This window comes from Pseudorasbora parva, chromosome 13 (assembly GCF_024679245.1).
Source record: "Pseudorasbora parva isolate DD20220531a chromosome 13, ASM2467924v1, whole genome shotgun sequence".
In the NCBI taxonomy this organism is placed as follows: Eukaryota; Metazoa; Chordata; class Actinopteri; order Cypriniformes; family Gobionidae; genus Pseudorasbora; species Pseudorasbora parva.
Genome location: NC_090184.1, coordinates 17,508,618 through 17,533,692, shown reverse-complemented (window position 1 = coordinate 17,533,692; position 25,075 = coordinate 17,508,618). Strand labels below are relative to the sequence as shown.

The window sequence follows — 25,075 nt, the reverse complement described above, 5'->3', positions numbered from 1 at the left end:
GCCCCCCCCCCTGCCTCGGGCCCTGGTTACTCAGTATCCTTTATCCCCCCAGTCCCACGCCCCTGGATTTTCATATTGTAAAATGATACAGTAGGTAGTAAAATGAACAAGTGGTGTAAATGATAAATGTGTACAGTATGTTTAACAAACAATCTGTCCTTCAGTAGAGTGTAATGAGAGAGCGAGCGAGAGAGAGAGAAGATACAGCGAAACAGATTGACTTAACAAGATGTCGATTTACAGAGCAGACTGTGGAGTCACGCCCTGGGAACTCGGAAGCCGACAGAAGGATAAATGTGGGCTGAGACACGCACACATGCTCGCAACTTCACCTCAGAAGTACACCAGCAAATCTAAGGAGTTAAATTCCCTGATGAGCATGCGCACGCACAAAAACATCTGCCCTCAGCGAAATGGGGAAACAACAGAGGCACTTTGCCATAGATAGAACACTGACAACTACAAAGCAGAATCTTCCCCCGTTTATCGTCCTCAGTCACCCCCCGTTGCCCATCTCTTGGCTTGTCACCACTGTTACAGGGCGTCTGCCAAATGAGTGTCTCTCTGGTCTGACGGGAGACGGCAGGGGACCTCGTGTTGTTGTAATGTGTCTGGGGAGACGCATCACTGCGTTTCCTAGATTTATCAGGGCTGCAAATGCTGACTTTCACGGATGCTTTGGATGCACTGTCTGGAATTAACCTCAAGTGGTTTCGTGCACAGTGTAGGACTGTGGAACTTTGAGATTTCTTTGATATATTAAAGGGTTAGTTCACCCAAAAATGAAACTGATGTCATAAATGACTCACCCTAATGTCGTTCCACACCTGTATGACCTCCGTTCATCTTCAGAACACAGTTTAAGATATTTATAGGTAATACTAGAGCTTTTCTGTTCATTCAATGAAAGTGTACGTATGCACACTATACTGTCCATGTCCAGAAAGGGAATAAAAACATCATCAAAGTAGTCCATATGTGACATCAGTTATCTAATTAGAATCTCTTGAAGCATTGGAAATACATTTTGGTCCAAAAATAACAAAAACTATGACTTTATTCAGCATTGTCTTTTCCTCCGTGTTTGTTTTCTATCCTCAAATAAAGATTTGAACGGTTATGAATCAGCTTATTGATTCATGATTTGAATCGTCACGTGATCGTCACGTGATTTCAGTTTGGCCATGGGCGTCAGTAGTGGATGGTGAAAAATCTTATAGGTGGGGCATTTGTTTTGTAGGGGAAATAAAAAATTATTTCGTAGATGTGATTTCCTGCATTATGGTGCGTTTGAGTATATCCCAATATCCCTTGCCTATACCAAAAAAGACCTCAAACCAGTCAATACCAATAGTCTAATAAAAAAGACAATATTAATTTAACTGCCATAGCCTATACATCAACAGTTTCACAGATAATGATAATGAACAAGCTGCATGTTTATTATGCTCCGCGCCCCAGATAGAAAAAGTGCAGTTTACTAAACGATTGATTGGGACAGACAAAATGACAGAAATCACTGAATCACTTACTGCGTCTATAGTCTAGGGGTAAGAGACGCATGGCATCATTTTGACGCAAATCGATTAGAGGTTCGAATCCGCCTTATTCCACATTCGCTCTACTCCCTTTCCCCATCACATATCAGATCGGAAAAGTATTTATTTTCAATAAAAAAAGAGAAAATATTAGAAATGGGGAAATAAAGCGTTTAACATGTGTTTAATAATAAGTTTCTTAATAAGTTTCTCGGTTAAGGGGTAGCCAAGGTAAACAGACATGTGCTGAATTAGAGACGATAAAAGTGAGTCCTATATCATTGGTCTTAAAAAGTGGGTCCCACCCACACACAATGGTTCCGACGCCAATGAGGTTTGCAGTGTGACATGACCTCCGAATCATGAATCAATACGCTGATTCATAACCGTTCAAATCTTTATTTGAGGATCAAATAAAAACCCTCAAATGCGTACTTAAATGCAAGACCTTATACTATACACCTTCTCTACCTTGACTTTTTTTTAAAGTTATGTACTTTTAGTATTTTTTAATCTTTATTTTAGCATAACAATAAAACTCTGGATTAATCACAAAAATGGATTGAGGGTCGTTAGTGAGCTGAGATATAGAACAATATTTTTGTTCTTTTTTTGTTATTTATTTGTTTATTTCATAACTAACAGCTCATTTCGGTCCGGGAACCTGATTCCATGTATACAGTGACTTTTTTTTGCAGTGACAAATTCTGTCATTAATTCCTCATCCTCATGTTGTTCCAAACCCGTCAGACCTTGGTTCAACACAAATGAAGATATTTTTGATGAAATCTGAAAGCTTCATATAAAGCTAACTCCTCCATAGACAGCTATTTAATTAACACTTTCAAGGCCCAGAAAGGCAGTAAAAACATTGTTAAAATAGTCCATGTGAATCCAGTGGTTCAACATTCATTTTATGAAGTGGCGAGAATTCATTTTGTGTGCAAAAAACAAACAAAAATAATGACTTTATTTAACAATTTCGTTCTGGCCTGTGCCAGTCTCCTACGTTGTTTATGCTGTATCCCGTGCATGCGTCGTGGGTCTCATGTGAATAGCATCGTAGGAGACTGGCACAGGCTAGAACAAAATTGTTGCATAAAGTCATTATTTTTGTTTGTTTTTGTGGACAACAAATATTCTCATCAATGTCTTTACTACCTTTCTGGGCCTTTAAAGTGGTCATTAAATTGCTGTCTATGGAGAGGTCAAAGAGCTCTTCGATTTCGTCAGAAATATCTTCATTTGAGTTCTGAAGAAAGTCGACATGGAGGTTAGCAGGGGCGATTCTATGATCCAGGATCCAGTTCTCACTATTAACTTGCTTATTAGCAACTAATGCATATTACTAGAATATTGGCTGTTTATTAGTACTTATAAAGAAAATATGAATGCCTTATTGCATGAATATATTGTACATCCCTTAATCGGGAATGTAGGGAGGGTTGTACAATCACTGAGATCCCAAATGTGAAGTATATAGTTAGGGGGTTTTGGGGACATGCTCCCCCATGCAAGAAAATGGTATTTCTATGATCTAAATATGTGCATTTTAAGATATTCTGAGGGCCAAAAAATTAGATAACAATAGCTTGAAAACCATGTCATGTCATGGCAGTAAATTATTTGTCTTTCTCTTATATCCACATTTCTCTCTTTCTCTTTGTTTTTATCTTGCCCTGTCTCTTCCTCTCCTAACGCTGAGCTTTGACTGACAAAGGCCTAGTTTTTCCATTTTCTTCAGCTAAGAACTGTATTTAGGCAATATGTAGCATATGAATATTTTTTAGACATGTTAATTTACTGAAGGCTACTAAAGCTAGGTAACTAAATTTATTAAATTAATTCACAATATGCACACATTCATTAGGCCTACTAATCTTATGCCCAATGCAGGCTAAAAAACCTGGGCTTTTTTAATTTACTGAAGGGTACAAATGGAGAATATTAATTTACAATATGTACACATTCATTATTTTATGCGTAATCTGATGAAAAAGGCTTTGTTAATATTTCTTGTTCGCTCATTATGAATCACTTAGGCCTATTTTCAATTAAAAATGGTGAAGTTATACAAAAGTTTATTAATTTGCCTGAATATTTTTCCATTCGTTTAAAATTTCTGACTTGAGGAAGCAGCTGTCAAATATGAAGCTGAAGACTGAAGCCCCCCTAAAAGGACCTAGACGCCCATGAATGTGAGCCTAATTAATGACAGATTTTTTTCATTTTTGGGTGAACCTTCGCTTTAAGAGTGAACCATTAAAATCATTGATTCAACGATTCGTCCTTAACAATGATTCGTTCCTTTTTATGATTCAATAAAGCGAATAGCGCTAATTGATTCAGGAACGAGTGAACCAGGGAATCATTCACTAGTTCACTAAAGCGATTTGTTCGAAAACGCTGGTGGTTCATTCAGGAACAAAACGTGTTTGTTTATGAAGACGCTCTGTGTCTGTGGTTCTACAGTGGCGTCGTCTGGAACAATTTTCGCAGCGGGATAAAAAAAGAATAACCGGTGTCTAAAAAGTAAGTTAATATTAAATTATTTATTGTTTAACTTGTGTATTTAGGTTGAGTTAACTGTTGTGTTGTCTAATCGTGTTGATATTCAGACCAGACATACCTCCAAGTGTGACGTTGCTAATTATAAATAGCCAATATTGGCCTAAGTTTATTGTAAAGGTAGCCTATTGTCTTTTTCATTAACGTATTATTCCTCTATTTCTTTGTTTCAATTGCAAATTACATCGTGGTTATATACGCTATTTTAGCGTGTTAAACGTCAGTATTTAACGTTAAGTTATAGCCTGTTTGTTTCTCATTGTTGATTGACAAAGTCACCATGAACAATAATCATCAATGCAATCATTAATGACAGTGAATAGTAAGAATTGCCCTTGAAATTGGCAGTAGGCCTACTTGCAGATAAAATATAATATTATTAATATCAATAATATAATTAATATCAATAATATAATTAATATCTATAATATAATATAATATAATATTATATAAAATCATATTATAAATCGCCTTAGACTTAAGAGTAACCTACACTTTCATGACACTATGTTTTTAGTATACTTTTAAAAACTCTTTGTAATAATTAAAAATAAAGTTTTATTTTAAAGTAAATTTATTTTATGATTTTTTATTAAACTTTTCTCATGCTTTATAGGAATACACTTTTTGATGTGTAGCCTATACCAACAAAGCATATGTAAAGTGCTTATAACATTTCGGCTATTTGATTATTACGGTACATGTTAAATACATGTTAAATTAAAGTTAATACACTATATTTTAAAATTACTAAATTGCAATTTCACCATTAAGTCTAATTACAAACCAAATTAAACAAATGACATAAGGTTTTTATGTGATAAATGCTTGTCTGTATTAATGATGAAATTACGTATGAAGATGTAGCCTACTAGTTTGTAGAGTAGAATTTCAATTTTTTTATCCAAATATGAGTTTTTTTTCTTCTGTTGAACACAAAAGAATATACTCTGAAGAATGCTGATAAAATCTTGGTGCTTCAGTGGTTCTTTAACAGTCTTCAGGGTTTTTTTGTTTCTGTTTTGTTTTTTGTTTTTTGTTTTTGTTTTTTGTTCTGTTTTGTTAAAGCTGCACCATTTAATTTTTCCATCCACTAGAGGGCGCCTATTAAAAACAAAGGCATAGCTTGATGATGTCAAGTTTGAGCTCAGGCTATTGAAGACATGCCCTTCTCTTGGCTTGTCACCACTGTTACAGGGCGTCTGCCACATGAGTGTCTCTCTGGTCTTACGGGAGACGGAAGGGGACCTCGTGTTGTTGTAATGTGGTCTTCACCTTACAGCCAGTGGAAAAGAATCGGAATACTACTCGGGCAGAAATCGTGCTCATGGATGGGCTTATTAATGTTACTGTAGTATAAAGCAGAGCAGGATCGAGTGTTGTGGAGCTGAGCAAGGCTGCTGGAGCGATTGTTACGCAAACACACAGCTCACAAGCAACGGGACTTTTATTATTAAGGGGCACAGTACCTTTTTTTAAACCGTGTTTAAAATGATATGACATTACTGTGTGTTTGCTTAGTGGCTGCTGTGACACTTGTTCACACTGCTAAGAGTAAAATGTTTCTGACAAATAAAACCGGGAATCCGAGGGTAATCCAGATTTGACGCAATTGACAGGCGACTTGCTCAGACTCCTTGGCAATTTTCTCAAAATTTACAAATAGTTGGAAACATTTGAGATATTTTAAGAACTCAACTGAACGAAATGTATAACACTGGCCTGTTGATTTTCGGATATTGTACTGCAAAAATCCTACATTGTGCACCTTTAAGCCCATTTAAAGGTGTTTTTTTTTTTTTAAGCTAAAATAACCACTGTTGGTGCTGTTGAGCATTTTTGTTGTAGAAATAAAAAGCAATATGGCACCTCATATGGGTTCTACATATAGTACCATTTCGGCAAAGGTGCTGTAGAGCATGTTACTATGTCAATAACAACTTTTAGTAGCCTGACGTGGTCATACTCAATTCTAGTCAGAATATGAGTCTGAAACTGCTCCATTGGGCTGTGATTATGGGGCGTGTTTCACCCGAACCAGGAAAGACATTAATTGGATAGACCTACAATCAATCAGAGCAACGAAGCGACGCATTGTCAAATGTCAACAAACAGAGCCCAACTGCACTGTGTTGCCAAGTCCGTGTTTTTTTCTGCGGGTTGTTTTCTATGTCCGTGGGTTGAAGCGACTATTATGTGATATATAGACCCATGAGTGCGAATTTGCCAAAATAACACACATTTTACCCCCCAAATGCCATTTTTTCCCCCGGAGAACCCCCCCAAGAAGCTATTGTTTAGGGATAGTAGTTGGCGGGTTTTGTAAAAACTTGGCAACCCTGTCTGCACGTGCGCTGGAATACACGATCTTTACCGGTGTTGTAAAAAAATAAAATAATTTAATGATACACAGAGTACTTACCCAACATGATCATCATTTCCAATACTATCCAGCTGCAGCCCCGCAGCCCCGCCAGTTTCAGAACGCCAGCCACAGAATGCCATCCACAAAACGGAAGTGGGGGGGGGGGCGGAGCTTACGTTCTTAACAGAGTAGCGCCACCTACGGTTTTGGAGCGTAGTTGCGTTTATCACATACATGTACGAAACGACGGAGAAACACGACAAGCATGGCGTTTCTGTTGCGTGTCTGACGCGGCGCTGTTGCTGCTCCAACCTGTTAAACACGGGAGCCGAAATAAAAACGGACACGCCTGCAGTGTCCCCCATAGGTGTCCCCCGCCTATGCGTTATAATAATACATTAAGGTGCAGTACAATAAATACATTTTATAATTTTAATCTTGTGTAATATAATTGTATATTCTTCCACTGCATTATGTGGGTTATTTTCTATTCATGATGTATAAGGGCATTTTATATGAAATACACTTGGTTTTATATATTTAAAAAAAATCATTATTTATTTTGTAATATATAAAATAATTTTATATATAACGCCAAAAGCAGTATGCATTTTTAAATAACAATTGAAATTTTTCAATAGATGAAAGAAATAATTAATTTATACAATTCAATTAAAATGCATCAAAACACCCATTTTGTCAATGCTGAATCAAAATAAAATACTGAATAAAGCTATTCTTTTGACGGAAAAACAATCAATTTTAATAACATCTAAAATGGTTTGTTAAAAACACTGTAGTATGTAAATTGTGTAATGTGTATCTGTAAGTATTCTATTGAATATTTTAATTAGGAGAAACGTTTGCTTTTATTGCAAAACAAAACGAATCTTACCCTTCTTCTTTCCTGAAAAGCCCGTAGTTCCTTGTTACATGCAAGAATATATGTGTATTTTTTGATTGGCTGATCCATTACCACTCGCAGTAGTCCACATGCACCTCGACTTGAGTAGATTAATAAATAGTTACTTCTACATACATTGGCGTAATATTAAAACAAGTTCCCTTTCTACTTGAAGTAGAAAATATGTGCTTTTCCACCACTTATGCATATTATAAAAATGTTTGTGACTAAAGTATTGCAGCAGTCTGGTTGTCCACTGTAATTTTATACATAAATTAATTCACATGGGCATCTGACTTAATTAATATAAAATAATAAGAGCATCTCACTCACATAAAAAAACTTTATTAACATAATCATTCATCATACCATGACACAAACATTAGAGAAGACTCACCGTGCTTACCGCCATTATTATCTCGTTGCCTCCCACTTCCGTTCTGTGGCTGGCGTTCTGAAACTGGCGGGGCTGCGGGGCTGCGGGGCTGCAGCTGGATGTGTCTCATCATTTCTGAGAGAAATTGTGAAGGTGAATGCATATACGAACAAGCTCTTCGTTTAGGATTCGAACAAATATAATCCAACCCCCTTTGATGACGTGATGATTACGTTACTGTTTATCATCTGTCTATCGTCGTCTAAAGCCCGCCCCGATGATTTCATTGGTCCGAACACTTTCTGTTCGGAGATAATTACTCCTCTATGGAGCGAGGCCAGACCGAACTGCCCGACCTAAAAATGTTGCGGGCGGGACTAAGTTCGGCTGGCATCCAGGCTACACTTTTAGTGCTATATAGCACCATTATTTGTGTAGTCATTGACTTCCATAATGAATATGGAAAAGAACATTTCATGAAGTCACTGGCTACTGTCAACTGTTTTCAAAATATCTACGTTTTGTTTAACTGGAAAAGAATCTCGTAGATGTTTGGAATGACATGAGGGTAAATGATGACAGAATTTTTATTTTTGGATGAACTAACCCTTTAAGATGAACTGCATTTAACACAAATGTAAACTATAACAAATTTGCATTCAATAACATTCAATTAAGCGTCCGAAAACATTACATTCAAATCGCACTTGATGTAGTGCATTCATTTAAAGTATAATATTTCCAGTACTCTTTTTAAATGTTTGCTAAAATGTCCTTCTTTGCAAGGTATGAAACAGTCTGCTGATAAAGAATGTCAGTATTAAATTGATCTAAGATTGTTTTATAGTGTGTAGTAGTTTTATTCCTTTGGCAAATTCAATTATCTGTTGTGCATTTTGCATAGTGACACATAAAATGTCAAAATAAAACACCAAAATGCCCCGCGGGAGTATTTTTAATAGTTTTATTAGATGTGCAGTATAGGTAATGGTAAACCAATGATTGGATTTCGGTAGGCCTATATGTGTGTCTCCCATCACTTTGCTGTCTCCCTAAAACAAATAAATGCATTTGGGGGCCACTGAGGAGGTTTGTTTCAGTTGATGTGGCCTTTTACAATTTGCACTGACTGTATATGTGTGTTTTGCAACCAAATTGATCACAGACAAGAGAAGTGTGTGCATGTGTGTAGCGTGTAGCGGCAGGGGGCCGCCAGAGAGGGACTCCCAGGAGCACTCAGACACAAGACTTATTGAATTTTATGCTGGTGTTTTTATTTTGTCATACTGCTTCCTGGGGAGCAACTTCCCATCTCACTTATCTCATCATTATGTATGGAGGAATTCGTAAGTAAGACAGGGGAGCACAAATAGGTGAAACATTAAGAATTCTGTGAAAGAAAGCGTCTGAGGGGGAGTGCCATATCTTTCCATTAGTTTAGTTCACACAGAGAAACACAATCTCACAGCGATCAAAATGTTTCAGTCGTATGCTTGAACAGCAGTGATTCACTTTCTTTGAATGACCATTTCACTCTGCGTGTGCCTGCTCTGATGATGGGCTCTTGAACCTTTCTCAGGGTATTTATACTTTCAATATGAAAAGGGGACAGATCATAACTGAACAAACTGCGCATCTATAGAATAGTTAGGATGAGTGAACGCAGCGGCATTTCACAAAAACCTAGGGTATGGTATGATTCCTTCTGACCATACAACAACAACATTCCCCAAGTAATAATATCTAAACAAAATGTGGACACAAATCCACCATACTAAAAGAATGCAGTTGTATAGAGTGGTGCAGGTATGACGCCACTTTGTAGGCCAACCTAGCCTGACCAGCCAGACCCACATCAAGATGTTGGTCTGGAAACTCACCATAGATAGGGCTCAATCCGAGGGGCGGGATAAACGGTTGTCTTTCAAACTCCCTCTGCACGCGATAGGATAGCGCTACCACCAACCAGAGCAACGAAGGTGAAGCAGAGCTCGTTGATAGATTAAACATTCACCGTATCCGGTCGGCAAAACTCTGAACACATCTTCCCTTTTTAAGAATGACTTCAGTGCCGTTCTTTGTTCTTTTCTCAGAGAAAAGCTTAACTCCAAGTCTTCCAGAGTCGCGGTTAAAGCTGATTCAAAAGACCGCCGTTAGCCAGTTTCTGTGTTTACTAGAAGCACGCAAACACAACTCGGCCGTCGTCATTATGGCCCCGCCCACCGACTCTATATACGATGTGATTGGCCCGGCAAGAGTTTGGCGATTACAGCTCAGAAGGGTATTGAGAGTTGCTAGACGACATTCGCGGGCAGATTAGATTTGCTGGGTGCTAGATTTTGCTAGGGTGCGTCTAGATTTCTAGGCTAAGGCCAACCTGCAGTTAGCATCACACTGGTTCCCTCAACAATAATAAAAAAACAAACAAACAAAAAAAAAAAACAATAGGATTTCCCATAGGCCTTTGGATTATTGCAAAAAACAAGCTCTGTGATCAACGCAAGTTTAAGATACTTGTCCATTTTTTAATATATATATATATATATATATATATATATATATATATATATATATATATATATATACACACACACACACATATTGATTGATTGATTGATTGATTGATATAATCTTTGTCTTCTGTTACCTGTTACTTGTTACCCGTTGTTCTTCCGGCTTCTGGATCCCTGCTCCTTTATGTTTAGTTTAGTCAAGTTGTTTTTTTCCCTTGGGTAGTTTTATTTGGTTTTGTTTATATTTTATTATTAACAAAGCCTTATTTTTCCTGCACTTGCGTCCTCGCTCCTTTCCCCCATCCCAGACCGTGACATGTTATAATAAAATGTGACTCAAACTGTGTTTTTTTTTTCTTTCCTTTTCTTTTTTTTCTTTCTTTCCTTTTAACAATGCAATTTTGAAAAGGTATGACAGGTGTTTGCAATTAGTATGAAAATAGTAATTTGCAGTTTGGGTACATTTAGCATTTTCAGGCTTTGGAAAAGTAATTGTATTATGGGTGACTGTCTGTTTCTGTCTGTTGTTGTGCTGTGATAATGTGTGAGCTGCAGTCATAGAGTTTGCAAAGGGCATCAGCTGCAGACTTGGGTTCAGCCACAGGGGTATTATGCTTCTGCAGAGAATACGTTAGTCTTGTAATGAGTTGATCTACTGTGACTCGACAATCTGCCACCCTTTCAATTTTTACTATGTTTGTCAGAAACCAACTGCGGATTTAGGGGCAGTTGTCCTTTGCCCTGGTCCTTCAAGCCTGGGAGAGTAAAGATAAAACGTTAGCAAAACTATAGTGATATAAATTTGTTGATATTTCCTGTTCTCATACCTGCTCTGCCATCACTCAACACATTATTCTCCATCTGACCACATCTGTTCACATACCAGCTTTAACAAATTTAATGAAGCACCGTGTGCTTGAACAAACGCACATTGACATCCAATGGTGAAACCAATTATGAATTGTAGGGCCGGTCTACAAGGATCAGAGGAGGCTAGTAATGAGGGATGTGTGGCCAAGCTAGACCTCTCTCATTTCGGGTCCCTGTCCATCTGTTATCTCCCCTGGGTCAATTATGGCTCCCTGTCACATGCTAATGCGGTCCCACCCCCGACCGAGCCTTTTGATTGGCTGTTTGCCGGCCATTTGTCATCCTATTACCGGCTTGTGGTCGGCCTGTACCTCTGTTGCTCTCTACCTCTTCTGGCCTTGAGCGGTTCAGAGCACAGGGAGAATGGAATCTATTCAAGCTCACATCCACTCCGCTTTTTCATTACCGATGACACCCTAGTGTGTCTGGGTGAATTGGTCGAAATTCTACTCCTTTCTCTCCAGTCAGTTAGACTATTATTCCTTTGTATGTGTTTTTGTGGTTGTATTTGTGGGTGAGTGTGTGTGCGCGTGTGTTTTGGATTAAGTACTGAATCATTGAATACTAGTAACTATAAAGCCGTTGTACACAGTGTGTGGTAATCACAAATTTCCACTGTGAATGCTCACTACAAAAAGTGGTGGCTCACACTAGCAGCACAGATGGCACAAAAAATGCATTAAACAAATAAAAAAATGTTTTTTTTAATGTTCTATTCATCAAGAATCCTGAAAAACAACAACAACAACAACAAAAGTTTCCTTAAAAAGCAGCACAACTGTTTTCAACATCGGATCATCGGAACAACATCATAATAGGAAATGAGCAGTAAATCAGCATATTAAAATGATTTCTGAAGGATAATGTGACTGAAGAGTAATGATGCTGAACATGTGATGCCTGGTTGCTGTAATTGGTAGCAGGCAGTTATTGCATGAAAATAATTATTGGTTTATCTGTATTTCAATATTTATTTGAATAATATCATATTTTTTTATTTGATAACATCTTGACAGATGGGCTGGGTTTCGATTCAAATTTTAAGAATCGTTTCCGATTCTCAAGATCTTGAATCGATTATCATTATTCGATCCGATCCGATCTTTGAGATTTAGATAAGTGTTTTTAAAGAAAGCATTTTTTTCAGCTGTTACCTGAATATTACAGGACTGTAGTTATGCAACATATTGATACTATTATGCAAATTAATGGAGTATTGATGGTTGTAAAGAACAATCCCCCTTCCAGAGTGCTCTAGTCAGCGAACGTGCACTGTGGAGAGTGCGAGTGCTGTCATGACAAGGCAACCATTACAACTTCCTTGGCAGTAAGCGCGCGCTGCAGTGAGAACGGCTGTGACGTAAGCTGCATTCTCGACATATCCACCAGCCCGAGTTCACTCGTTTACCTTACTCTAGTATTCTCTGTCAGAGAAGAAGAGGAAGAGTGTGGAAAACGTCTCAGGTTACGTATGTAACCCTAGTTCCCTGAGGGAACGAGACGCTGCGTCGAAACGCTGTGAGAACGCCTCTGTTTAAATGCGTCGTGAAGCGCCTGTAGAACCATTCCATCGGAAAAAAGATCGATCGTCGGCGTGATGACGTCATCGACCGGAAGCTATGAAACGTCCGTGAAAACAAACAGGAACTAACTTCTGATAAAGCCTGAAGTAAGTGATCACGGACACGCCGGGAGTATGGCAAAGCGACGCAGCGTCTCGTTCCCTCAGGGAACTAGGGTTACATACGTAACCTGAGACGTTCCCTTTCGGGGAACTCGAGCTGCGTCGAAACGCTGTGAGAACGCTTATACCCACATCGCCATAGGACCAAGTGTCTCGTATGTGTGAAGCCGAAGCGCACACGGTTACGAGAGTACCTGTGCCCCTACTGTAGATGCCAGGTCTAGTTCGTAGAACCTGACGAAGGTAGAAGGAGACGACCAACCGGCCGCGTTACAGATATCATGGAGGGAAGCCCCCGACAAAAGTGCTTTAGAAGCAGCCATCCCCCTGGTTGAGTGCGCCCGGACAGCCAGTGGAGATGGCTGCCCGGTAGCTTCATAAGCAAGTGAGATGGCCTCGACCACCCACTTGCTCATCCTCTGCTTGGATACTGGGGCCCCCTTCTTAGGGGGTCCAAAGCAAACAAACAATTGTTCAGTTTTTCTCCACAGGGCAGCTCTGTGGACATAAGTATCCAGTGCCCTCACAGGACACAGCAGATTTAATCTTTCCTGGTCTGACGTCATAAATGGAGGAGGACAGAAGGCTTGTAGAGTGATGGGGCCCCGTGGGCTCGTAGGAACCTTGGGGACATAACCCGGCCTGGGATGCAGAAATGCTTTCACCATCCCTGGCGCAAACTCTAGACATGAGGGCTCTACCGACAGAGACTGAATATCTCCTATCCTTTTAAGAGATGATATGGCCAAAAGGAAGATGGTTTTTAGAGTGAGGAACTTATCCGAAACCTCCTCCAGAGGTTCGAACGGAGGTCCGGACAAGCCCCTCAAAACAATGGCCAAGTCCCATGCCGGGACCCTCGAGTGCATAACTGGCCTCAACCTTAATGTGCCACGAAGGAAGCGTGTAATTAGAGGGTGTCTTCCCAAAGACACTCCACTGCAAGGGACGTGGACAGCACCCAAGGCCGCCACGTACACCTTAAGTGTGGAGGGGGTCAACCCTGCAGAGAACCTCTCCTGCAGGAACTCCAGCACTGTACCAACCGGGCAGTTAACTGGATCCCACTGGCGTTCTCTGCACCATGCTGAGAAAAGTCTCCATTTCAAAGCGTACAGCTTCCTTGTGGACGGAGCTCTGGAGTGTAGGATGGTCTCTACGACCTCGGCCGAGAGACCCTCCTCTATGAGCCTAGCCCCCTCAGAGGCCAGGCCCACAGTTTCCACATCTCTGGGCGTGGGTGCAGGAATCTCCCGCCCGCCTGAGAGAGTAGATCCCTCCTGGTCGGAATCTCCATCGGAGAGCCTTCCAGGAGAGATATCAGGTCCAAAAACCATACTCGGGTCGGCCAGTTCGGAGCCACTAGAAGTACCTGGGCCCCGTCCCGGCGTACCCTCTCCAGAACTCCTGGAAGCAGGACAATCGGGGGGAAGGCGTACAGAGGCAGCCTCGGCCACTCCTGTACCATGGCATCCAGCCCCAGCGGGGCCGGATGGGTCAGAGAAAACCACTGCGGGCAGTGAGAATTCTCCGCCGAAGCGAACAGGTCTATCTCTGCCTTCCCATAAACCTTCCAAAGGAGCTCCACCACCTCTGGGTGGAGTCTCCATTCCCCGGGCCTCGGCCCCTGTCTCGACAGGCTGTCTGCTTCCTGATTCAGGGCCCCCGGGATATATACTGCCCTGACTGACAGCAATTTCCCTTGGGCCCACAGGAGGATCCGATGTGCCAATTTGTCCAACGGACGAGACTTCAGACCCCCCTGGTGGTTTATGTAGGCCACCACGGACGTGTTGTCTGTTCTGACTAGTACATGGTGGCCCCTGAGGTCGGGCAGGAACTGTTTCAATGCAAGAAACACTGCGAGCATCTCTAGCCGATTTATGTGCCAGTGCCGCTGATGCTCCTGCCATAGACCCTGGGACGAGCGACCACTCATGGTCGCCCCCCAGCCCGTGAGAGAGGCGTCTGTCGTTAGCGTTACGCGACGAACATGAGCCCCCAACACGGGACCCTGGGATAAAAACCCCGGGTTTTTCCACATGACCAGAGCACGTAGGCATCGCCGCGTGACTTTGATCGTGCGGAGCGGATTTCCCCTCGGGGAGAACCCTTTTGTCTTGAGCCACCACTGCAGTGGCCTCATGTACAGTAGGCCAAAAGGTATCACGTTGGACGCTGCTGCCATGAGACCTAACAGTTTCTGGAACTGTTTCACAGTGACGGCTCGGCCCAGCTTCTGTTCTTTGGCGGCTGCCAGGATCGATGCTATGCGTGTTGGCGATAATTGCGCCCGCATAATTACCGAGTCCCAGTTCACACCCAGAAAAGTGGTTCTCTGAGCCGGAGAAAGCACACTCTTCTTGGCGTTCAGCCTCAACCCCAGCTTCGACATATGGGCGAGAACAGCATCTCGATGCTGAACCGCCATCTGCTCTGTATTCGCTAGAATCAGCCAGTCGTCGATATAGTTCAGTATGCGGATGCCCTGTAGACGCAGCGGCGCCAGAGCTGCATCCACACACTTGGTGAACGTGCGGGGTGACAGTGCTAGACCGAAGGGAAGTACACGATATTGGTATGCCTCTCCCCCGAAGGCAAACCTCAGGAACTTCCTGTGATGTGGAAGGATGGAGACATGAAAATACGCATCTTTGAGGTCTATGGTGACAAACCAATCCTCCGATTTGACCTGCGCTACAATCTGTCTGAGTGTAAGCATCTTGAATTTTAGCTTGGCCACCGAGCGATTCAATAGCCGCAGATCTAATATCGGGCGTAAGCCCCCATCCTTCTTCGGCACGATGAAGTAACGGCTGTAAAAGCCAGACTCCCTGCTGGGAGGGGGAACCCTCTCTATAGCCCCTTTTTGCAGGAGTGTCTCTACTTCCTGTGCCATTACCAGAGCCTGCTCCGGGCCCACCTCTGTAGGCAGGACACCGCAGAAAGGAGGTGGCCGACTTCTGAATTGAATGGCGTACCCCCTTTCTATTATCTGCAGGACCCAACGAGATATATTTGGTAGACGTTTCCACTCGTCTAGAAAATCTACTAAGGGAACCAGCCTCTCGAGGCTGGCCTCTGGTGTACTTTGAGCAACAAGCGCAGTGCCCTGAAGCGGCGGACCGGCAGGGAACAACTGACTTGACTGCTCGGGGACCCCCCGAAGGGGGTGCGGACCACCCTCGGGTGGCCCGCGGAGACCGACTGCGCCCCGGCATTGCGGCAGGGTTGGCAGCGCGGCCCCCCGAGGGTGCCGTAGGGAAACGGGTACCGTAGGCAGGGGTAAGCACCGTTTCCCTACGGGGGGAACCACCCTCAGCGTCCTGACGCTTCTGGCGTCAGGAACGCTTCGACGAGGCCTTCTTGGCGATCAGGACTGTCCGCAGATCAGCCCTGCCCCTCGAAGGCCTCGTCTGAGAGCGCCGCCCCTCGTCCCCACGCTGAGGGGGAGCTCGGGCAGCGACGCTCTGTTTCTGCTGAGCCCTGTAGGAGGAGCTCGTACTCGGCCTGGGCTGCTTGGTGGTATCAGCAGCAGCCCCAGGGACCTGGACCCGGAGAGGGAGGAACTGCTTGAGCGCCGCAGCTTGCTTTTTCGTCTCCTGGAACCTCTCGGTGACAGTGTGAACTGCGTCACCGAAGAGGCCTCCAGGAGAAAGCGGCGCATCAAGCAGAAAGGCTTTCTCCCTCTCCTTGATGTCTGTGGGGTTTAACCATAAATGCCTCTCCGTAGCCACCAATGCTGCCATGGAGCGGCCAACACATCTGGCCGTCTCCTTGGTGGCCCGGAGAGCTAGATCGGCTGATGATCTTAATTCAGCGATAATATCACCCCCCACAGCATCACTACCGTCCAAATCCCTTAGCAGGTCAGCCTGGTATGCCTGCACGATAGCCATCGTGTGCAGGCATGCAGCCGCTTGACCCGCCGCCGAGTACGCTTTACCCACCATCGCCGACGTTGTTTTTAGAGGTCTGGTGGGTAAAGTCGGGGCCTTCAGGGACGATGCCGAGGAAGGCGAGAGATGGCTCGCAAGCGTCTCTTCAACCTTTGGCATCGCCCCATAACCATACTGTCTCAGCCCGCAAATGTTGCTGTAGACCGAAGTCTGCGGGCTGAAGACACGATATGAAGCCGGTCTCTTCCACGATCTTGCCACCTCGGTGTGCAAATCGTGGAAGAACGGCAGGCCCCGTCGCTGAGGTTCTGAAGCGCGAGACGGCAGGAAGCGTTCGTCTAGCTTACTATGACGTTTCCTTCCTGCCTCAGATCTTTCAGTGGGCCAGTCGATGTTTAATCTGGCCACTGCTCGCGTCAAAACCTCAACTAGCTCCTCACTAGCAGGGGACTGAAGTGGCGAATCTTCAGTATCGATACTTTCAACGTCCACCTCCTCAGAGCTGGACAGATGAAGTACCGGCGGCTCTCTCGGGGGGGAAGAAACCGCAATGCGTGCTTCCATGCCCCGAGAAGAACCGCTGGATGGAGCAGGTGAGGGCAGAGATAAGGCAGCGCCCGTCTCTAACCCCTCTGCAACATCCAATTGTGATCCCCACGACTGCAGCCTCCGCTCCGCCTCGGCGGCAGCGGGACCAGAGCCGCGGGGAACACGAGCCGAGGCACCCTCCTCGAAGAGTGCCCGGCGGGAGCGCAGCGTTCTCAGTGGCATACGCTCACAGTGCTCGCAAGCAGCCCCCTCGAGGGCTGCCTGGGCATGCTGCGCTCCCAAGCATGCAACACAGAGAAGATGTGTGTCCCCGCCCGTGATGTAGCGTGGGCAGGGAGGAACACACTTTCTGAAATTGCTGCTTTCACTCGCCATTTCTATCTATTTTATTTTCTCTTTTTTTCTGTTAATATATGGAATATTTAACAAAAAGGGTGGAAAATCTCTGCTTTTTTATATAATAGACAGACAAAAACACCAAATAGACAGACAGGTTCACACAGATCGCTTGCTGAAGGCTCAGAAGCTAGTTCCTGTTTGTTTTCACGGACGTTTTATAGCTTCCGGTCGATGACGTCATCACGCCGACGATCGATCTTTTTTCCGATGGAATGGTTCTACAGGCGCTTCACGACGCATTTAAACAGAGGCGTTCTCACAGCGTTTCGACGCAGCTCGAGTTCCCCGAAAGGGAACTCGGTCTTTCCACAGCGCTTCTTCAGCACGGCGGCGGCGGTATAGTGACGAGAGCTTCGGCTTGAGTTTGTTTACCTCTAGTACAGGGATGGAAATTAACTTTTTTGTCCACCGGCCACTGTGACTGGTGGATTTCAAAATCTACCAGCCACTCAACGTTTTTACCAGCCACTTTCTTGTTTTTAACCGACAATGTGTAACTGCACGTGAAAATTAATACTACAAGCTCTACAATACTTAAGCTGTTTATTTAATCTCAAATCTCAATGAAATACTGACATTTTTTCACTCTTATACACACACAAACCATGAACTGATATACATTTCATTAAATGAGTAGGGCTCTATGTTCTCTCTCTTTTTTTTTTTTTACCTGGATGTGGCATTTGGATGATTCTTTTATGGCTTCCAGTTTTAGGTTTTTAGTACCAACAATGAAACTATAGTTTTGGCATCTTCTGAAGCGTGTTGACGACATACCGAGCAGAACATTGTCAGTAGGGATGCATCGAAATAAAAATTATTGGCTGAAACCGAAGCACTAAAAGAAATTATGCCAATTATCCATTGCATTTATGGCTAATGCTATGACTGAGTAACTTTACTAAAAATCAAGGCATTGCAATTGCATTAATTAATATTAAAGTTTCAAATAATAAATCAATTACAAATTATGCAAATATCTATTTAGCACATTGCAACATCAAACAGTATAAAATAAAATTCAAAGTAAAATGTTTAACTTGATCTCACTCATTTGTACATTAAATAATAATGTACAGGTCTACTAGCCTACAGAAATGTAATAAAGTAATCAAATGTAAAATAACTGCATATTTAACTGTTTAAATGAAAGATTATTCCTTATTAAACTTACAAAAGCTATTCAATCAAGAGCAGTGAGTGATGTCCTTATCGTTTGTTGTTTGACATTAATAATAGCAGTAAAGGCTACTGCCCCTTTAAGACCTAATAGAGGGATATGCGTCATCTTTCACGACTGTATAAAGTTCACTTAAGGCATATTCAGCTGGCATATGTCTGCTAGAATTCTCATCAAGATGAACATGTTGGCATACTTTTTGTGTGAGTTTGTCCGTTTAAGCACAAGACTTGAAAGAGAACTCAATATTTGCGCGCTGTGAGACGGCCGGGTGCGCGCTTCCGGATGACAGTGACGGATCTTCTCTCAGTGCGCGCGAGTTATTATGGTTATTGGTTATTATTCGCGTCTTCTGGCACTACATCCGGGTAATGACGGCGAAAACGACTGGTCATATTCGGACATACTGCGGCCGCACTCGCATTCACTGAACACAGTTTATAAAGAGGGGAAACAGTATGCTATTTTTATTTACCCGCCACGGTGGCCGGTAGGTGAAGCGAGTTTACCCGCCACAACCATAGACTGTATAAAGGCCACAACGCAAAATCACCCGCATTTGGCTGGTGGCGGGTGCTAATTTCCATCCCTGCTCTAGTATTCTCTGTCCGCGGCGGTTCCGGAGTTTTCAAAGCTGCCATGTTCGTTGTTTTAATGTCCTTCCACCTCGTGCGCATGCGTGAATTCAATGACGCAGCAAATTAAAGTTCACAGGGAAAATGAAGGCCTATTATTAAATCGAGCCTCTGAGTTACGGATCAATCTTTAGAAATTAATATGAAAATCGATTCAGAATTGGTGAATCGTTTTTTTTTACACATCCCTAATTTAATCAATTATTACTCTCGGGCTGTGTTTCCCAGTAAAAACCATCATAATATTGACTGATCTTAATATTGTTGTTTCCCAAAAAAAATATTTGCTGACGTGCACGAAAACCAGCCATGTATTGAGCATTCTTGGTTGGCCATCATATGTCCAATGCCATTTTTGTCCTCCTTCACCACCTCTTCACCTGTTAAGAGCACTCTCATCTGCACCACAAAGATGTGCAGCATAGCTGTTACTATTATTACTGAGCAGCACTTTTATATATCAGGGCTCTACGCTAACTTTTTTCTTGAGGAGCACTTGTGCTCCTAATTAAAAAAAAATTAGGAGCACAGTCAAAAATTTAGGAGCACATTGTAATCCATCAAAAACATTCCAATTATAACTTTCCTATTACAGGACGATATTTGTCCTTTGAAATTATTGTCAAGGGGCATTTTTACCATTATAAGAGCAATGTTTTCTGATCTTATTAAATGAATGCTTTATCTGTCACATTCTTAAATTAAAATAGAAAGGTTGTTTTTAAAATGTTAATTTAAACAATAATTTCAGTTAGAACAATTAGACACAATTAGACTGTTTCCAATCAAATGAGATGTGCATCAAAAGATCAGTCTTTGCACAGCAGAAGTGGCACAGAAGCTCAATCTGAAGTGAGATTTAGACACATTTACATATTGTTTAGGTTTATTTAAAGTTTGACAAGGCAGGATATTGCAGCACAAAACCCTGAAATGTGTCAATCATAACATATACTCAGAAACAACCATTATATACCTAGTTTAAAACAAGCTAAAAATCCAAAAATCACATAATTCTGACACAATTATCATTAGCCTCTGAGAGTACAACACACACGCACACACGCACACACACACAAAAAGCAGAACTGGACTTCATCAAACACCTATGCATTTAATGCAGCTCATGGGTTAATGTTGTATGAATGTTTTACATATGTTTTTTTGAATTTAGAAATATGTACAAATTAAACTTTAAAAGTTTTATATTTTAAATTAAAAGTCCATGCAAAGTATAAATATGAAAATAAAACCGCCAGTAGGTGGCGGCAAGTCATTCAGTCAATAGTTCAAAACACAAGATTAATTTGAATCGAACAGCTTGGAGATGCGAATCAGTTCTGGACTGGTGTGACTTTGATTTTCTCAAATAGACAGTGTTGTGGCTAAAACATTGTTACTTAATATCAACTTGTCTATTGGATTTTTGTACAAGATCAGTATCACATATGCAATCATACCAATACTCTGAGCAATATCAAGCCACAACTTTTGGCGCTCTGGCGCTTTATAAACAGAACCGCATGCGTCTAGCAGAAGAACATTGCAGCCGGATCTACTTCTCTCTGTTTGTGGTGAGTCGCGCAGATACTGTGCTAATCCGCGGCGGGAAGAACTTATTTTATGTGTACCAGTGATTCAGGATAAGACAAAAACACGGTTTGGAAAAAAATCTTCATGATATACTTGCTCATTTTATACCTTTAGTATTTTTTTAAACAGCATGTGTGATAAAGATTACCTCAAGGGCTGTTTAAATGTATTATTAATACATTCTTTTTTTGATGGCATTTATCCCCCAAGCATTCGCTAATTTCTGAGCGTGTTTATGATAATCCAAATGTAGTATTTCCAGTTCATTTTGATTTGGCTGTAAATCATCGGCGCGAGGCGTCTGGTAGCTAAATTGTGCATGGCTGCGTCATCACACCCGTTTCACTTTGTAAACAATCTTTGTTTGAAGTGTAGTCCGTCCATTGCACACGTTTTTGCACTTCTTCTGCTGACTGAAGGCATGAAAAGCAGCTGATTGCAGTAGGAAACGTAGTCTATCAGTTTCTCAGTGTTGATGCACTTTAGAAGTTGTAGTTTTTATTCCGATTGTATTACATCATTCATGAGAATCGAGCAGGTCACTCGCACCGGTGCACCTAAATATTTTTTCACAGTCGCACACGGTAATTTTTAGGCGTAAATACGCCCATAATGGGTGCTATCTAGAGCCCTGTTTTATACTATTCATAAATACACACATTTATTGCAGCCATGGCTAATCCACATCCAAAGACGATTATGGAGTAAAATGTTCAGGATTGGATTCCATAGGTTATATTTCAGCAATTTGAAAATAGTCAATGACTCTTAAGTTGTGCAAGAATGTGTTCTAAGTGCTTGTGTGTGAAGTGCATTTTTTTGGGGGGAAACACGCGTAGAATTGCGGTGAGTGTTCGTAACCTTGCATGTTATAGGGAGCACTCATAAAGAGAGAGTTCACCCAGAAATGAAAATCCTGTCATCATTTACTTACCCTCATGTAGTTCCAAACCTGTATGAGTTTCTTTGTTCTGCTGAACACAAAATAAGATATTTGGAAGAATGTTTGTAACAAAGCAGATAGAGCAACCATTCTCTACCATATCATTTATTCCTACTATGGTAGCAAATGGTTGCTCCATCTGCTTGGTTGCAAACATTCTTCCAAATATTTTATTTTGTGTTCAGAAGAACACAATAAGTCATCAATAAGTGACTCATGAAGAACTCGATAGCATAAGTAAGACAGTCCATCTAACAAACATATTACAATTGTGACAAGATTAGAGGGTTGTATCGATCACGAAAAGAGGAACCAAAGGAAACAAACATATTTGGAGTGTATTATCTTACTTTTCGGACACACTTTAGGAGCTGATGCTTGAAACAGACAATGGGTGAGTTTTAGACGCTCCAGGCTCATACGATGTGGAAATGAATAGGTCTTTATCATCACTGAAGGGAACGACATTGCAATCCCAAATGGACAAGCAAGCAAACATGACACATGAGCTTGTTCAAGCAAAAGCCAGCATATATTAGTTCAGTGAAACAAAACAAAATCAGTGTTACTCGCCTATCGAGAAGAAATAAAACAACCTTGACCTTCGCTCGAGTTCTCTCCAGCACAGGAAAGCTGATCCGACATTTACACGGGTCCTACTTTTTGCCTGATCGTCAGCCTTCTTTTGTTCCACAGACATTTTCCGTCTTTGAATAATGACGTGCACTGAGCGCTCTCTTCTCACCATCATTAGTAGACACGCCCCTTACTGATTATTGGCTATACATTTGTTTTGGTACTTGGCCCGAGACGCTTCTCTAAAGCAATTTTTAAAATGCCTTACCGCACATTTAAGAGCTAAGATACATTGTTATAGGGAAACCCGACCCAGCACTGTATGCACATGGGAAACAGCACTGTAAAATAAAGTGAAACATCAATGCAGTTATTACACGACACTTTCCATTGCCATAGAATTCATTCATGGCAGCAGATTAACACAAAAACGTAATACTTTTATGGATCGTTCTCCACAGGACCTTTCGCTCTGTGTGATCAATCCCAGTATTACGCTAAATGAGAGATTTATATAGAGATGATTGAGTCCTGCAACTGTTCAAGTGCTTTAGAATCTCTCTGTGTCTCTCCTCTATGGCTTACACTTGACCTACTGGAGAACAATCCACATTTGTATTGAGCATTTAACCAGACACCTGATTAAAACTATAAGCTTTTTTATTTTTTGTCAGCTCAAGAGCTCTCATAGTTAAGTAGATCCTGTAGCAGGTTTTGTACCCAACACTTGAGTTCTGGATAATGGACTCAGATCTATACAGGGCTAATATAAACAGTGGGAAAATGTGCCTGCTTTAAACACTTGAGATACATTACTTCAATGGGAGATTTTCAAGTAAGAAAATGTAGTTTTCACATCAGATAGTAAAATGACTTTCTAATACTTTATAGGCCTTTGGCAATATTCACAAAACATCTTAAAGCTAAAAATATCTCCTAACTTTCCGATTTAGGAGAAACTCTTAATAAAGGGCATGCCAGTCCTAATTTTAGGACTCCTACATTTTTGCTCTAAGAGTATTTCACAAAGCATTTTAGCACTAAAACTAGCTCCTAAATCCATGAAACGCTAGTAATAGTCAAGAGGACTCCTAAGTCACTAAGACCAAATCACAATGGCTGTTGCCGCAAAATAAACTAAATAAATAATGCCAGATTACCTGTGGCAGTCAGTTGCAAGCGGCAACCTCCCGCAATCTGTCTTGAAGCAATACAGAAGAAATTTAAAGGTCCCATTCTTCACGTGTTTTCGAAGCTTTGATTATGCTTACAGTGTGCAATATAACATGAGTTCATGTTTCGCGTGTAAAAAAATTGTATTTTACACACAATTTACTTATCTGTATGCGCTGTTTCCTCTGTCCTAAAAACGGCCTGATGATTTCCTTGTTCTATGAAGTCCCTCCTTCAAAAATACGTAACGAGTTCTGATTGGGCCAGCGCTTCCCGCGCTGTGATTGGACAGCAGCTTAGCACACTTTGCCCGGAAAGGTGCCGCCTCTTCCCATAACACGCTCAATGTTATTGCAAAAAAGTCTATATTGCCTTATCAATTTGAGCCGGAATCAGACCCGGAGAATATCGAAGAGGATCGATTACAACCTGCTCAGAGACTTTTGCAGGATGTTTCAGAATGGTAAGCTGTCTATTCAGTAGTTTAAACTGATCATTACAAACACCAACAATCGATGGTGTCTAAATGAATTACTACACTTTTATATGCTAAGTTTTTCGGATTAGTTTCAATTACCATCTAAGGTTAGTTAACAAAGCTAAACAGCGTTGCACTTTGTGTAATGAGTTACATAAACTGTTAAACGGACCAACTTAAATAATAAAATACACTTACCGGTTGTCCACCATAAACAATGCCTTCTCCAGACAAAGAGGGAACTGCGTCATCTTTTAAGAATAATCTTTCTGCGAATCCGGCATTAAACTGATTGAGATTGAGGAAGCAGTCCTCAGCAAAATGTGCTGCACATAGTTTCATTGATCTCTACGTACCTCGTCCATGGGAAGGCCAAACGAAGGTGATTTGACTCCGGGATGGAAATAACAGCGTTTCAATGGCATGGCGACAAACACACTCTACAAAAAAAACGCTTCCTATTCTCGACCTGCGAGAGCAAAAGGACAACGCCCCCGAATTTGCATGTTCTTGTGGGCGGAGGGTTCGTCAACAGACGGTTTTAGTTGCGTCATTAAAGCAGGAAGTGCAGAGGTGTAGTCCAAACCGGCCGTTCGCTGTAGGCTTTGAAAGGGAACTTCTGTTAAATAAAATATCTCGCTTGGCATTGAACTTTGAGCTTTATAATTTTACAGGTATTATTTATGCTCTTACAGCAACATTACACACTGAGTTTGAAAGATGGAATCGCAAAGAATGGGACCTTTAAACTGCAATTCCTCGTCTGGCCACTCCACTAGGGACAGGCTTCAGAAGGGAGCACAATCTTATTGAGCCCCATGTTAAAATTCCC

The 25,075-nt window shown here is 41.8% G+C and overlaps 1 protein-coding gene across 2 annotated transcripts in view; it reads left to right on the top strand.

Moving 5' to 3' along the window:
* si:dkeyp-14d3.1 (transmembrane protein 132C) overlaps positions 1–25,075 on the top strand; it is a 507,611-nt gene that overhangs the window by 215,239 nt on the left and 267,297 nt on the right. The window contains exon 1 of one of the 2 annotated variants that reach the window (XM_067413321.1): positions 3,926–4,070. The exons of the other annotated variant lie outside the window; for it this stretch is intronic. The gene's annotated coding sequence lies outside the window, so the exon portion shown is untranslated. Of the gene's footprint in view, positions 1–3,925; positions 4,071–25,075 lie in introns of those variants that run through there. 2 annotated transcript variants of the gene reach the window in all.